The sequence below is a fragment of the Erythrolamprus reginae genome, chromosome 5 (genome assembly GCF_031021105.1).
Source record: "Erythrolamprus reginae isolate rEryReg1 chromosome 5, rEryReg1.hap1, whole genome shotgun sequence".
Lineage (NCBI taxonomy): Eukaryota > Metazoa > Chordata > Lepidosauria > Squamata > Dipsadidae > Erythrolamprus > Erythrolamprus reginae.
In genome coordinates this window covers 66,827,230-66,844,519 of record NC_091954.1, presented here as the reverse complement: position 1 = coordinate 66,844,519, position 17,290 = coordinate 66,827,230, and the positions used below count along the sequence as shown (strand labels likewise).

Sequence of the window (17,290 nt, the reverse complement as noted above, 5' to 3'; positions counted from 1 at the left end):
GATTTTGCCCCCTTGTTCTTGTGTTCAGTTTCCTAAGTCAATCAAACTTCTGTGAAACCAAACTGTCCACTTAGGAAGCAACACTGATTGACAATCAATTTCACCTGCTGTTGTGCAAATGGAATAGGTGTGCAAATGAAATATTCAATGAGAATATTTCATTCATTCAGATCGAGGATGTGTTCTTTTGAGTGTTCCCTTTATTTTCTCCGAGCAGTATATATGTGTGTATCCTGTCCTATGCTTTCTCTGTGTGTGTTTTATCTTTAGGTTTATTTGTGCGTGAGAGTGATCTTTTGGTAAAGAACTTACTATTCACCACCTTGTGCATTTTAGATTATTTTCATCCTTTTGAATTGATGGGTAGAGATGCAAGTTCTGCCCTCAGAAGTTAGTTGTAAATTGGATTGTGGAGAGGGAAGCGAAATACCGTGTTCCCTCGATTTTCGCGGGTTCGAACTTCGCAGAACGTCTATACCACATTTTTTCCAAAATATTAATTAAAAATACTTTAGGGGTTTCCCCCCCTATACCACGGTTTTTCCCGCCCGATGATGTCATATGTCATTGCCAAACTTTATCTGCCTTTAAGAAACATTTTTTAATCTAAATGGTTGCTAAGGGAATGGGAAATTGTAAATTTAGGAGTTTAAAGTGTTAAGGGAAGGCTTGGGATACTGTTCATAGCCAAAAATAGTGTATTTACTTCTGCATCCCTACTTCGCGGAAATTCAACTTTCGTGGGCGGTCTCGGAACGCATCTCCCGCGAAAATCGAGGGAACACTGTACAGGAAGTGCAGGGAATATAACTTTGTATGGGTGAATTTTTGGATATGGGTACTCTTGTTGTGGAGGAATGAAACTGGAAAACAAGGAATACATTTCAAAAGTTCCCAGTCGACGACGTATGCAGTTCATCAGTGGACTGAATTAAATGGCTGGCTAATTGACAACAAGGTAAGGTTTGACCTGCAACTTCTAGAGACCTTGCTGAGTTCCAAACTGGAAAGGCAGGTTCCTGGTATCCTAAAAGGAAATCCACCTCAGAAGTGTGTAGTACAGCAATCACAATGTGTAGTGAGGTAGCTCTGTTTGTCTATTTCATATTGTCAATCTATCCTTGCAACCATTTCTATTAGAAACATAGAATATTGAGGGCAGAAAAAGACCTTCTGGTCCATCTAGTCTGCCCTTATACTATTTCCTGTATTTTATCTTAGGATGGATATATGTTTATCCCAGGCATGTTTAAATTCAGTTACTGTGGATTTATCAACCATGGCTGCTGGAAGTTTGTTCCAAGTATCTACTACTTTGACTTATTTCAGTCAAATAATATTTTCTCACGTTGCTTCTAATCTTTCCCCCAACTAACTTCAGATTGTGCCCCCTTGTTCTTGTGTTCACTTTCCTATTAAAAACACTTCCCTCCTGAACCTGCCTCCTAAGTCTCGGAACCTTTCCCCTCACTTCCCTCTTGTCCCCCCCCCCCTTTGTAAATAAAGTAACATCCCTGCACTTGGCTGATGTTGCAGGTTTTTCCAGTTCCCAGACTATTTCACTCAAAGTAGAAGAACAGGATTGGTTGGTGATAAAATGGAGTTTGTATCTTAAATAAGTGAGTTTTGGCATTACTGCTAGATTGTACAGTGGGGCCTTCTTAACCAAATCTCATGCTTTGCTGAACTTGCTACACCATTTCAATATTTGAAACAAATGGCCCCATATTTTATGCTTTAATAAGATGCAGCTCTTGGGAAAATAATGAAGAGCATTGTCAGCAATCCTGTTTAATATCCTTGAATCTGAACATAGTTTTTAACACTGAAGAAATTACTTAATGGGTGAAATGTATATTGAGTATGGCTGAGACCAGTTCCTTGTGTCTTGATTTATTCATTTAGAGAAAACTTGCATATTAGAAACATGCTTGCCTGGAGATTATTATATATTAACTTATTTTGAATATTAGAGACTACTGGTTACTCAAGCCATGGTAGTGAGTATTGATGTAGTATTAAAAATTAGATTACAATGATAGTATTATCAAGGGTTAAATAAATGTTGCATATTGAATTGATAGTAGTATTAAAATTCTAACCTAGATTGCCTTAGGGCTGACATAATATTGCTAACCTTTATTGTAGTGCTTGCACTAAACTTTGAACTAATATGGAATCTCATATCCACATTTTACCTTAAAGAAGCCTAGGTGCTGAACACCAATAATTTATTTGTTGTGCATAGGCAAAAAGAGACCTGTTTCTACTCTAGCACTATTATATGTTCCTTGCAAATCTTCTGCAGTTAACAGCAAATATAATTTAAACAAATAGGATTTAAGACATGGCAGAGTGGAATGAAATTTCTGCATGTCTTTTATCTTCATGTTAAGGAAACAGCAATAATTTGCAGAATCCTCGGACGTTACATGCAATACATGTAGATCCAGAATCCTCAGACGTTAGATGCAAAACATTAGCTGTTTTAGTATTGGATTGTCGCATGTTGTTTTTACCACTGTTGTTAGCCGCCCCAGTCTACAGAGAGGGGCGGCATACAAATCCAATTAATAATAATAATAATAATAATAATAATAATCATCATCATCATCATCATACATACATACATACATACATACATACATACATACATACATACATACCCATTATGAAAAAAATTGAGGAATACATAAGTTTAGAAGATTTGGTGACTTGTTGCAATTTCCTAAGGAGTCCTTTTCTCATGTGAACTGATAAACTCACTATATGGTGATAGATGCAGTGTTGGAAAGCAATAATATCTTAGAGGCAGGGTATCAGTATTCACTCTAATGCAGAGTCTAATACGTCAATAAAAGTCAGTTTGGTGTCCACTACATAATACTAGAACTTTGGGATCATCCAGTGAAAGTGAATTGGGATAAATTCTAGGCAAATGAAGGAATTATTACTGCTTCAAACAGCACATGATCGAAGTAGAATTTGCTATTGCAAGATGTAAAGTATAGCTTCTCATTAAAAGTTTGAAAAAGTTAGGTAAGCTACCTTACCTAGTATGAAGGATAGAGATTTTATTTTCAGTACTGGAGAGATTGAAATGGGGATAATGTTGTTGGTTCTATTTGTGGGCTCTTCCACAGCATGTTGTGAAGATAGAATGCTAGGCTACATAAATCTTTGATCTGATTAATTTATTTTTAGGTAAGGCAACAAACAACAGGGCCTCAGTGGCTAAGATGCTGAGCTTGTTGATTGAAAGGTCAGCAGTTCGAATCCCTAGTGCAGCGTAACAGGCTAAGCTCCCATTACTTGTCCCAGGTTTTGCCAACCTAGCAGTTCGAAAGCATGTAAAAAAAAATGCAAGTAGAAAAATAGGGACCCCCTTTGGTGGCAAGGAAACAGTGTTCCATGTACTTTTCAGGTTTAGTTATACCACTCACATGACCACGGACAGCACTGGTTCTTTGGCTTTGAAACAAAGATGAGCACTGCCCCCTAGCATTGGGAACAACTAGCATATGTGAATAGAATATAGAATATAGAATATCTCCGAGACCCCCTTCTGCTGCACGAATCCCAGCGACCGATTAGGTCCCACAGAGTCGGCCTTCTCCGGGTCCCGTCAACTAAACAATGGGGAAGAGCCTTCTCTGTGGCGGCCCCGACTCTCTGGAATCAGCTCCCCCCAGAGATTAGAACTGCCCCTACCCTCCTTGCCTTTCGTAAACTCCTCAAAACCCACCTTTGTCGTCAGGCATGGGGGAATTGAGATATCTCCCCCGGGCCTATATAATTTATGTATGGTATGTTTGTAGGTATGTCTGCTTAAAAATGGGGTTTCTTAACTATTTTAAATTATAAATTGTAAATTATTAGATTTGTCATGAATTGTTTTATTGTGTTGTGAGCCGCCCTGAGTCTACGGAAAGGGGCGGCATACAAATCTAATAAATAAACAAACAAACAAACAAACAAACAAACAAACAAATAAATAAATAAATAAATGTGTTCCTTTATATGAAGAATCATTTCTGGTTGTTGTCCTATTTATTGCTGCTTAATTCTTTCACATTATTAGGAAATTATATTTAGGAAAATCAATAGAGAGACATGCATTATTGTATATAATTTCTTTTCTAGAGATAACAGTGCAGGAACTGTCCATATCTTTACTGATAAATCTTGCCCTTTGGGTGGTTATGATGTTAAAGTCAAGATTGTAAAGGTAAGAGAGAGAGAAGGAGGAAGAAATGTAATACATTTTAAGATTGGAATTATTTTTGATTTTTTAAAGGTAAGAATCACAGGTTAGACTTCTTATTTCCAAGCTTTATTGCAGATGATAATTACAAGTTGCTTCAGCATCTCCTTATAATGTTACCATATCTTTTATTTGAGTGTTGGTGGAGAATTGAGAGTAGTTGAGTTTGTTAATATCATTATAGTGGTCCTGTGGAGATTTACTAGACATAAACCTTGTGGTATTCAGTCCAACATTGGTTGCAACTTTAAACATAGTTATAAGACATTACATTTTTGCAGAGAAACTTAGGATGAAAGTTTTAGGACCATGATGGGGAAACTACAGGTGGCAGGTGGAGCCATATTTGCTGGCATGCGAGCCATTCCCATAGCTCAGCTCCAGTGCACATGCCCTTATCACCTTGAGGCTCGACTACTGTAACGCTCTCTACATGGGGCTACCTTTGAAAAGTGTTCGGAAACTTCAGATCGTGCAGAATGCCGCTGCGAGAGCAATCATGGGCTTACCTAGGTATGCCTATGTTTCACCATCACTCCGCAGTCTGCATTGGTTGCCGATCAGTTTCCGGTCACAATTCAAAGTGTTGGTTATGACCTATAAAGCCCTTCATGGCACTGGACCAGATTATCTCAGGGACCGCCTTCTGCTGCACGAATCCCAGCGACCAGTTAGGTCCCACAGAGTGGGTCTTCTCCGGGTCCCGTCAACTAAACAATGTTGCTTGGTGGGACCCAGGGGAAAAGCCTTCTCTGTGGCGGCCCCGGGCCTCTGGAACCAACTCCCCCCAGAGATTAGAATTGCCCCCAACCTCCTTGCCTTTCGTAAGCTGCTTAAAACCCACTTCTGCCGCCAGGCATGGGGGAACTGACATACTCTTTCCCCCTAGGCCTTTACAATTTTATGCATGGTATGTCTGTATGTATGTTTGGTTTTATAATAAGGGTTTTTAACTGTTTTACAGTAATATTGGATTATTATTATATGCTGTTTTATTGCTGTTGTTAGCCGCCCCGAGTATGCGGAGAGGGGCGGCATACAAATCCAATAAATGAATCAATGAATGAATCAATGAATGAATCAATGAATCAATGAATAAATAAATAAATGTGGGCACCTGCCAGCTGATTTTTGGCTCACATGAAGGCTCTGGGAGAGTGTTTTTGGCCTCCAGGGGGGCAGGGGAGGGCATTTTGCCCTCTCCAAACTCCAAGAAAGCCTCTGGAGCTTGGTGAGCCTACTGGGCCCACCAGAAGCCAGGAAATGGGGGGGTGGGGGCAGGTAGGGGATATTGAATATGGTTATGGGCACTATTTCAGCACCCGAGGGAAAAAAAGGTTCACCATCACTGCTTTAGGACATTGCAACAAGTAGCAAGAATATTTAAAATGGAGCGTATTATTTAGCGGAAGGTTAGACTGTAGTTTGATTTTATCTTGATTCAGATGTGAATTCATATTTTGTCTCTGTGTACACATATACAGACTTGTATATGGTATAAAATCTGTCTCTGTACACCCATATAGACAAGAAATAATGGACAGAAATTAAACAAGAAGAGAAGCAACCTGGAATTAAAGACAGACTTCCTAACAGCGAGAACAATTAATCAGTGGAACAACTTGTATGGAGAAATTGTGGGTATTCATCACTGGAGGTTTTTAAGAATAGACCCTATCTAAAATGGTATAGAGCAGGGGTCCCCAAACTTGGCAACTTTAAGACTTATGGACTTCAACTCCCAGAATTCTCCAGCCAGCATATACAAACTATGCTGGCTGGAGTATTCTGGGAGTTGCAGTCCACAAGTCTTAAAGTTGCCAAGCTTGAAGACCTCTAATATAGTGTCGCTTGCTTGAGCAGGGGTTGGACTAGAAGACCTCCAAGGTACCTTCCAGCTCTATTCTGATTAATATCTATCTGAAAAGGAGGCAAAAACAGAACAATTAGTTATTAGGCTTGAGGCAATAGGTTTTCAGGAAATGTTTTATCTTTTGCCTGGTTGCAGATTTGTTTGGTAGCTTTTGGAAGCAATTCTAACAGATAGATAGTTTTCTATTGGGTTTATTTAGATTTAGAGTTTAGAAGTAGCAAGTCTTAGCCCAGTCTCTTCAGGGCCTTGACATTACATTTAAGTCTGTCACTTTCTTTTTAAAGCACAACACTTGGTAGTATCAACCTGTGGGGCTGGTGGTTACACAACAGTTTGTTGATGATCAAACTAACCAATATTACTGGAAGAGCATACAGTAAAATAATTATATAATCTAATGAAAAATCTGAGTTTCCAACTACTGTATATAGAAAAATGTCTTCCATTAATTACTGTAAATCTCCCATTTCCTTCAGTGATACTTAAAGGCAGATTACTTAAGGGTTAATTTATTTGAAAGACTTTTGGAAAGAATAAAATAATAATAATAATAATAATAATAATAATAATAATAATAATAATTTATTAGATTTGTATGCCGCCCCTCTCCGAAGACTCGGGGCGGCTCACAACAACAATAAAAACAATATTATACTGGCACAAATCAAACATTAAAAAAACTAAAAACCCTATCATAATTAAAAACCAAACAGCACATACATACCAAACATAAATTATAATAAGCCTGGGGGAAAGGTGTCTCAAATCCCCCATGCCTGGCGGTATAGGTGGGTCTTAAGTAGTTTACGGAAGACAAGGAGGGTGGGAGCAGTTCTAATCTCTGGGGGGAGTTGATTCCAGAGGGCCGGGGCCGCCACAGAGAAGGCTCTTCCCCTGGGGCCCGCCAGACGACATTGTTTAGTCGACGGGACCCAGAGAAGGCCTACTCTGTGGGACCTTATCGGCCGCTGGGATTCGTGCGGTAGCAGGCGGTTCCGGAAAAAATGATGGCAGATGAATAACTGAATTTGGAAATTAGATAGTAGTTATGCATTGTCTAAATGGAGCTGCTCTATCCTCCTGTGGCTGAATATGTAACCTTTTGTATTTTACTGTACAGGTAGGAAAGAAGCCTTCTTCAGGTTTCATATTGGAAGGATAAAAACCGCCAGCATTTTTGTTTTGCGGTTATTAGCCAGACTTTTTCCAATTATGCCTAATTTTAAAATGATAAGGACATATAGAACTAGAACTTTTGTGAGATTAAACTACAAATTCTGAGCATATGATCGCAGGTACTCTACAATGGTCATGAATTCAAGAACAAGTCATAAATCAATGACTTCAAATAATCATTAAACAAATGACTGTAATACTAGCTAGAAATTTAGAGCCTTAGACCAGTGATTTTCAACCTTTTTTTGAGCCGCGGCACATTTTTTACAATTACAAAATCCTGGGGCACACCACCAACCAAAATGACACAAAATGACACTCTAAGACACTCTCCTCTCTTTTTCCATCCATGTCTCCTCCCCCCTTGTGTGTGTGTGTGTGTGTGTGTGTGTATACACACTCTTGAACCATTTCCAAAAAAAGGTGAGGGCTGGGGTTTTTTCTCTCTCTTATTCTATGGGTGCTTTTTATCATATGCTTTAAATAAAGAGTCACTTCTCTCTCTCTTGTTTCTCTCTCTTTCCTCTCATTCTCTGTCTCAATCATTTTCTCATTTCTCTTTTTTCCTCCCCTTTTTGCTCATTTCTCTCTCTGTCTCTCCCTTCCTCTCCTTTTTCTCTCCCTCTCTTGCTTTCTTTCTCTCTTGCCTTCTTTCTCTCTCTTTCTCTCTCTCTTGCTTTCTTTCTCTCTCTCTCTGTCTCTCTCTCACTCTCTCTCTCAGCAAAAAGTTGCAAGACCGGAACCTGAACTTCCTTCTTCGCGGCACACCTGACCATGTTTCGTGGTACACTGGTTGAAAGACACTGCCTTAGACTATAATCCTATGAATCTTTACATGAGTGAAAGCTCAATTGAATTTAATGGTTTTACTATGATGGGATATATAAACTAGCAGATAACTTTCCTCCCATCACAATCTTGCCTTTTTGCATGATGCAGTATTGTAATTAGGATTTAGTATCAAATCTAAAATAAAACGCAAATAATTTCAAGAATTGCATAATAGAAACTTTGGTAGCAGGAGGCATAAATATCCTAATGCTAGACAAAGGGTTGGAATTCCAAAATGTAGTCAGTCAAACACATGACAAGAAGACTCTGCCTAATTACATCTTTGCAAACAGAATTCTGAAAGACCTCAGTGGCTGTTTAGTGATCATAGAAATGCTAGTTACATACTGGTTTCCATCTGTTTCTTTTACAATTACTTTAATAAATATTACCATACTCTATTTATTTAGTTATTAATTGGATTTCTATGCCCCCCCTCTCCGAGGGCTCTAGACTTTTGTCTTGTGGCACCAGCAAAAAGACAAACATTGCCTATCTAACAATCCTCCTGTTATATCAGATAGGTAATGTTTGTCTTTTTGATGGTGCCGCGAAGGTGTGTAATAAACCTGATGTTCCTGTGACTATTGGTAACATGGAAAACGATTTGGCATTTCTGGAAAATTGGTTAAAAACATGGAATGCATTTCATTGTTTCTAAATGTAAGATTATGCATGTAAGGGGAAAGAATCATCTGGCAGGTTACAGTATTAGGGCTTCAGAAGAAGAAAAAAGATTTAGGTGTGCTCATAAAAGATAAATGCAAAATAAGTAAACTGTAGCCAGGCAGCTATGAAGACAAACAAAATTCTGGGATGTATCACTACAGGGATCACCAAGAAAAAGGAGGTCTTAATCCTGCTATATACCGTAGTCAGATTCCCGTTTGGAATACTGTGTCCATTTCTGGAAACCTCACTTAAAAAAAGGTATTGATAAGATTGAACAAGTCCAAAGGCAGGTAACAAAAATGGTGCAAGTTCTGAGGACAGAACATATCAGGAGAGATTGGTGACATGTACAGACAGAACGGAAGGAGGCGGGACACGATTAAAACCTTTGAACCTGTGAATAAGGTTCTAGAAGGCAGTATTTTCAATACTAAGCAAAAATCAAAACACAGAAGCATAACCTCAAACTGACACGAGGGAAGTTCAAAAGTAAGGTTAGTAAGTAAGGTTAAGTAAGCCCAACACGGCATCGGACCAGAATACCTCCATGACCGCCTTCTGCCGCACGAATCCCAGCGACCGATTAGGTCTCACAGAGTTGGCCTTCTCTGGGTCCCATCAACTAAACAATGTAGTCTGGTGGGGCCCAGGGGAAGAGCCTTCTCTGTGGCGGCCCCAACACTTTGGAACCATCTTCCCCCGGAGATCAGAACTGCCCCCACCCTCCTTGCCTTTCGTAAACTCTTGAAAACTCATCTATGTCGCCAGGCATGGGGAAACTAATATACCCCTTAGCTATTACAATTTATGTATGGTTTGTTTGAGTTGTATGATTATTTTTTATGTAAGGGTTTTAAACTGTCTTTTAACTATTGGATTTGTATATTGTGTATTGTCCTGTTGTGAGCCGCTCCAAGTCCTCTAATAAATAATAACAACAACAACAACAATAATAGTATTCCATGGAGGCTTTTTTGAAGAGGCAATTGAACTTTCTGGGTTTTCTTTGAAGACATTTTGCTTCTCATCCAAGAAGCTTCTTCAATTCTGACCAGACGGCATTTTTTATGATACAAGTCTTTGGATTGTCTCAGTAGCCTGTAATAAATCAAAAATAGTAACATGTTTTTGTGTCTTTTTACCAAGTCTGCACTTCTATTTCTACTAGTTTTTTTCCACCATTCCCATCACCCATTTCCTCCCACTTAGGACGGTATGACTGTAACTTGTTGCTTGTATCCTAAGATTTTTATTAATATTGATTGTTTCTTTATTGCTTATTTGACCCCTATGATGATCATTAAGTGTTGTACCACATGATTCTTGACAAATGTATCTTTTTCTTTTATGTACACTGAGAGCATATGCACCAAGACAAATTCCTTGTGTGTCCAATCACACTTGGCCAATAAAGAATTCTGTTCTATTCTATTCATGTTTTTGTGGTTCTATCCACTTGCATTCTGAATTAAGTTGTGTAAAAACATAGTTGTGGAAGGTTACTACCGGTAATTATAAATTAGAAAATTGAGTGGGAGGGGGATATATAAAATGGATTAAGGGCCTGTAGCAGTACAGTTTAAAGTAACTGCCAAAGTAAATACCTTGTATTACATTTATTATTTTAATTGCGTACTAATAATGAAAACATCCCTGCATGTTCTACATTGGTGCTAAAGTCTCATTGTAATGAAAATTAATCATATTTCAACATATTTTTAAAATCCACAGTAGATGTTAACTAATACTAACTTTTATTTTTTTCATATATCTTTCATTATGCGGAATGTCACAGATTTAAAGTTGGTACATTTTTCTTTCAGTATCTCCATCATCTTTTCGGATCTTATTTCGTATGTCAAGACTTCTGGAGCTCTTAATATGAGATGACTGCCAGGATATAAAAGGATTAATATTGGTTCAAGTTAAAGACCTATAAATTTGTATTTCATTTTGGATCGGGTGCCAAAGGAGTGCATGTGTGTACATCCATAATGCAATGCCCTATGCCCTGTGTGCATGCGCACAACCCCGGCACTGCCCCCATCCATGTGCACAACACCTGCGGGGCCACCACCACCCGGCACATGCGCACAGGCCTAACTGAAGCCTCTGGACTTCAGTTATGAAGTTTGGCCCATTGGGCTGTTTTTTGCCTGAAGGCTTTCCTGAAGTCCGGAGATGGCAAAAAATGGGCCAACCATTTTTTCCTGAAACCTGCAGAGAGCGAAAATGGCCAAAAAGAAGGTCAGAAATCAGCTGGCCAGCACATGCATACATGCTGGAGCTGACATAGGGCAATGGTTTGTGTGCCCTCAGATAAGGCTACCCAGGCCCCCTGTGGCACCACGCATGCCATAGTTTCGCCATCACTGTTACGTGTCTTTCTAGACTATATGCCTGGATTCTAGTTCTAGACTGTCTTTTCAGAGGATCTCCATATGCTCTGCTCTTATGGGCAGTGCTGTGTCATAGTGCAAATCAGAGAAGATATGTCTGCCTCATTATAATGATTGAAAATTGTGACCATCGCAAAATATTATTGATTGATTTCTGCGCAGACCCAAGTTCATCCTTTGGCCATAACTGATTTAAGGCATTTGAATTGATTAGTGAAGAAAGTGGGATTGAATTGCACTTGGAAAAAGATGGATAACGCACAATGGTCTTTCTTTCTTTCTTTCTTTCTTTCTTTCTTTCTTTCTTTCTCTCTCTCTCTCTCTCTCTCTTTCCTTCCTTCCTTCCTTCCTTATTTATTTATTTATTGGATTGCTATGCCGCCCTTCTCGACAGACTCTTGTAAAAAATAGATTCGATTTTCTGACATTATAGCTATCCATTTGAATGGAATGTTAATCAGGAAGCATTCAGTATTGGAATTGCTGTAATATAGTTTAATTTCTAGTCCATTTGTAACTTTTCTCTTTTATTTTCTTTTTATTATATATATTTATTGTTTTTATTTTTTTTAAGTTAACTTTTTTTAATTTAATTTTTTTTAAAAAAAAGTTACATTTTTTTTAAATAAATATTTTTTAAAAATATATATTTATTGTTATTGATTCTCTTTTATTTTCTGTTGAACCTCCACATTTGTATCTAATCCACTAATACTGAGATGATGTCAGGCCTGGAAACCATCTTGGGCATTGGATCTTCAAGCCTGCCACATTAAGTGCTATGGGAAACTGGGGAGGGAGGATTGTGTGAGTGGGAAGATACGGTCAAATTAACATTCCTTTCTCTGAGAGTCAAGGTCACTCTGACCTGCACCTGGAAGAGGTGTTCCTGGAGATATTTCCAGTTGTGATTGCACAATGTGATGGATATGTAGGTGCTAGGGCAGGGACTTCAACTTTCTTTTGGATGTGGAAAACCTTTCAGATTTGGGTTTTCCTAGATGTTCCAATATGGCGTCTTTAATAAAATGGAACTTTGAGGAAATTCAAGCCTCTTGAGTTTTCTTCCACTGGGTTACTTGGAACCCTGTCAGATGATGGAGTTCAGTTACTGTATTATTTAATCTGTCCATACATAATTCACTTCATCTTTAATAATTTTAATAATTTCAGCATGATCTGAAGTGGTAGTTTAGGGACAATAGTATCCAATTCTATATACTGTGCTGTGGAACTGAAGTTTTCTATTTCTTTTTCTGGCTTTGTAGTTTTTAGCATAACTGTTCTTTTTGTTTCAATTGTATGCAGAATCATATACAGAAATAACATGTTTTCTGACTATCTAATCTGTAATTTCAGCCCCTTTTCCTGCAATGATGAACAAGGTTTGTGGTTTGTTGCAGTAGGTGCTTTAAGATAAAAGATATTCATTCATTCATTCATTCATTCATTCATTCATTCATTCATTCATTCATTCGATTAATATGCTGCCCTTTTCCTTAGACTCAGGGCGGCTTACAACATGTTAGCAATAGCCCTTTTTAACAGAGCCAGAATATTGCCCCCACAATCTGGGTCCTCATTTTACCCATCTCGGAAGGAGGGAAGGCTGAGTCAACCTTGAGACGGTGATGAGATTTGAACTGCTGACCTACAGATCTGTAGTCAGCTTCAGTGGCCTACAGTACAGCACTTTACCTGTTGTGCCACCCCGGCTCTTTGCCAATATGTAAGAAGTAGAACTTCACAGTGGCTCAGTGAAGTAATTTGAATACCAGCTGCTACCCATCCAATACTTGCATAACAACAGATTTCCATTGGAGTTGCAAACTGCGTATGTTATCCACATGGTCAAAAATATTATTGGTATACCCAGACACTCTATTTCTCATTGATTTTCTATGCATCTTCAAATCCAGCATCAATTTAAAAAAATTAAATAAGTAAAGAGGCAAAATAGGTCAATACACGTAGTCCTTGACTTACAACAGTTCATTTAGTGACTGTTTGAAGTTACAAAGACACTGAAAAAAGTGGCCTATGGCCATTTTTCATACTTATGACATTTCCCCATGGTCACGTGGTTTACATTCTGATGTGTGATAACTGACTCACATTTATGACAGTTGCAGTGTCCCGGAGACATGTGAGCCCCTTTTGTGACTTTCTAACAAGCAAATTCAATGGGAAAACCAGATTCACTTAACAACCATGTTACTAATTTAAGAACTGCAGTGATTTACTTAACAAATGTGGCAAGAAAAGTCATAAAATGGGCCAAATCTCACCAATTTCTCACTTAGCAACATAAATTTTGGCCTCAGTTGCAGTCATAAGTTGAGGACTACTTGTACTATCCATGTTTTATGGTAGGGGACACTTAAATTGCTATGTAATGTTAATATAATTTTTACACATTATTCGTAGAGAGAACTACAACGATACTTTCTCCCTGCTGTGCTACTTTTCTAAACAAATGGAGCCTTTTCTACATATTTTGATCTTTTGTTTGTACATCAGCTCCACCTATTTCATCATTATCATTTTTATTTGCCTGTTCCACACTTAATGAAGTGTACTAACATTACAAGAATAGAAATCAACAGCCCTTTTTTGAACTGCTGGGGGAAAAATAACAAAATAAATGAAGAAGTTGGCTGATACTTTGGCAATGAATGAAGGAGTATATTTTGATTCTCTCATACAAAAGCCTTATCTTTGTCCATCAAACCAACGTTTTGTAACTGCAATGGAATTAGCAGCCTATGACAACCAGACCAATTTTACTTTACAGATTAGGTGGCAATGAAGCAAATAGATTACAGTTGCTGTGGGTAATGTGTCATGCAGGCTTTTGCAACTTAATACAGTGGTACCTCATGTTACGAACGCCTCTTCTAACGAACTTTTCAAGATAGGAACCCAGTGTTTAAGATTTTTTTGCCTCTTTTTCCGAACTATTTTCACCTTACGAACCCAAGCAGCTGCTGGTGGAATGAAGGGGTTTCTTCCCCCCCCTTTTTTGAAGAAAGAAAAGGGAGGGGCAGCTTGGAGGAGTAAAGATTTTGCATGCTTGCAAAGGCACTGAAACTGTGTCTTTTTAAGAAAGAAAAGGGAGGGGCAGCTTGGAGGAGTAAAGATTTTGCATGCTTGCAAAAGCACTGAAACTGTGTCTTTTTAAGAAAGAAAAGGGAGGGGCAGCTTGGAGGAGTAAAGATTTTGCATGCTTGCAAAGGCACTCAAACGGTGTCTTTTTAAGAAAGAAAAGGGAGGGGCAGCTTGGAGGAGTAAAGATTTTGCATGCTTGCAAAGGCACTCAAAAGGTGTCTTTTTAAGAAAGAAAAGGGAGGGGCAGCTTGGAGGAGTAAAGATTTTGCATGCTTGCAAAGGCACTCAAACGGTGTCTTTTTAAGAAAGAAAAGGGAGGGGCAGCTTGGAGGAGTAAAGATTTTGCATGCTTGCAAAGGCACTGAAACGGTGTCTTTTGAAGAAAGAAAAGGGAGGGGCGCCCCCCTTGCCTTTCTTCCTTCCCACTCACCCTTTAGCCTAGCCTTGCTTCTTCCACCCGCCCCCTTTAGCTGCTCCTCCCTGCCCTCTGTTCGCCTCCCTTCTAAAGTTTGGGATTTTCCTGAAGGATTTGCACGCATTATTTGCTTTTACATTGATTCCTATGGGAAACATTGTTTCATCTTATGAACTTTTTACCTTATGAACCTCCTCCTGGAACCAATTAAGTTCGTATGATGAGCTACCACTGTACCTCCCTATGTGCAGGTTTTAGAATGTTCACTAATGCCCAGGAAGACTAAGATATTTGGGGAGCAGAAATTCCCACTATATACCACCTAGTTATAGGAGGGTGATGGTGAACCTTTTTTTCCTTGGGTGCTATCGCACATGCGCAAGTGCCCGCATCCATAATTCAAAGCCTAGGGACAGCTAAAACGGCCTCTCCTGCCCCCTAGGAGTCCCTCTGGAGGTCTGAAACAGCCCATTTCCCAAACTCTGGTGGGCCGGTAGACCTCTTTTTCGCCCTCCCCAGGCTCCAGAGGCAAAAATGCCCTCCTCCCATCCCCTTGGAGACTCCGGAAGCCGAAAATAAGCTCAGGGGAGCCGAAAATCAGCTGGCCACCATGCACATGCACATTGGAGCTGAGCTAGGGTAACGGCTCATGTGCCAGCAGATATGGCTCTGCGTGGCACCTGTGCCATAGGTTCGCCATCACTGTTATAGGATTTAGCAAACAGGAGGCCAAATGGGAAGAGGGACACTCAAAAATTTGAGTTTTCAAAAAAGGATGGGAAGCAAGTTCATTACATACATTGCTATGAATACATTAAACTATTTTAAATATTAGATTTGTTATATGTTGTTTCACTATTGTTGTTAGCCGCCCCGAGTCTACGGAGAGGGGCGGCATACAAATCTAATAAATAAATAAGATTGATACACTTCGTACTTCACAAACTGATTGCAATTAAAGATCACAAAAATTGCAATTATTTTTAGTATGTTTTTGCTTTTTCAACACAGTTATTTGATCAAATAATACACAGTGACATAGGGTATAGAAAAATACACATTATGAAAAATACTTTTTAAGCATTGATACAAGAAAATGAGGGGTGAAGGTTTGTTCTTGGTAGTTTCCAAATGTTTCGCTACTAGGCTAGGTAACATGTGGACTTGCAAATTATTTGACTTCAAATAATAGATGGGATGGACCTTTAGCAGATGGAATATAAATACAACATGAAATAAAACTATTGCCTGTGAAATCACAGTTGACATACAACTGTACATTTTTCGACCTCTGCCTTTTAGATACCCTATGTGTTCAGAGATCTTCTAGTGTAAACATCTTCTAATACAAGAAATAATAGCTATAGTAACTAATAATAAGTACTGCAAAAAGTAAACTCTCCATGATAAAGATGGATGATTCTTTTTGACTAGAATCCTAGAACATATTCATCCATCCATCCATCCATCCATCCTCTGTGGCTGCCCCTTTTAGTAGGTATCCTAGTTCAAAAGGTAGGTATTTAAAATTGAAATATTCTGAACTCATGAATTAGTTTTGAATGTCGAGCAGCAGAATATACAGTCTTTCCAAATAGAAATTGACTTTTGGAAGCTCCATTTTCTTTTCATTGCAACAGGAGAAATTTGGATAGGAGAAATGAAAATATTGTCATCAGACAATTAAGAATCATAACTGTCAGTTTATTGCATATCATATTTCCTAACATCTGGAAATCTTTCACTAGTTCCATTTTTTTAAAAGTTTAACATGTGTGCACACAAAATATACAGTATCTGCAATATATGCTGCTCTATACTACATTTTATTTATTTTATTTATTTATTTGTCCAATACACAAATACATAGGAAGAAAAATATACATGTAGTAATATATATAGGGGTAAAGTGAACTTAGAGGAGAGGATATATATCTAAATATTGAGCATAAGCTTTTGCCTCAGAGTAGAAGCAAGCAAGACACTGAGTTTCCAAAGGAAAATATGCTGAATGTTTTAAGCAACTTATTTTGTTATTAAGCTGTGCTTAATAACAAAGCGTTTTGGTCTTTGGCCCTTTGATCCCTGGATTTTTTTACATAATTACAAAGAGATGCTACCCACTGGCTGATTTGCTCTGTCAGGTTTTGATATTATACGGGTAAATGTTCTCCAAGGATGGTCACAAGGATTTGAAAGCCTTTGTTTCCATTTTAGATTATTTTATCTATATATTGGGGGAGGGGTTGTCTGCCTCATTCAAAAGTAGGTGGGTTATAGCTCCAACACTAGGTGGGTTATAGCTCCAACATTAGTATGAAAAGTAAAATTGCATCAAATAAGCAGCCTCTCCCCCACAGATGAAACCAGAAAATAAGTAATAAAATAAAATAGATGGTAACAACTATAAATCAAAGGATCCCTTAAAAGTCTTTTTAATAATTTCCTGCAGTCTAATAAGGTATTTTTAGACAAGGCTAACAAAGTAGTTTCCTAAAGTCCACTGCAAGCCATCATTAAAAGAAGCTTATTCTGGCAAATCTGCTTCATAT

At 38.4% G+C, this 17,290-nt stretch overlaps 1 protein-coding gene across 7 annotated transcripts in view; it reads left to right on the top strand.

Moving 5' to 3' along the window:
* LDB1 (LIM domain binding 1) overlaps positions 1–17,290 on the top strand; it is a 97,248-nt gene that overhangs the window by 38,746 nt on the left and 41,212 nt on the right. The window lies entirely within an intron of this gene.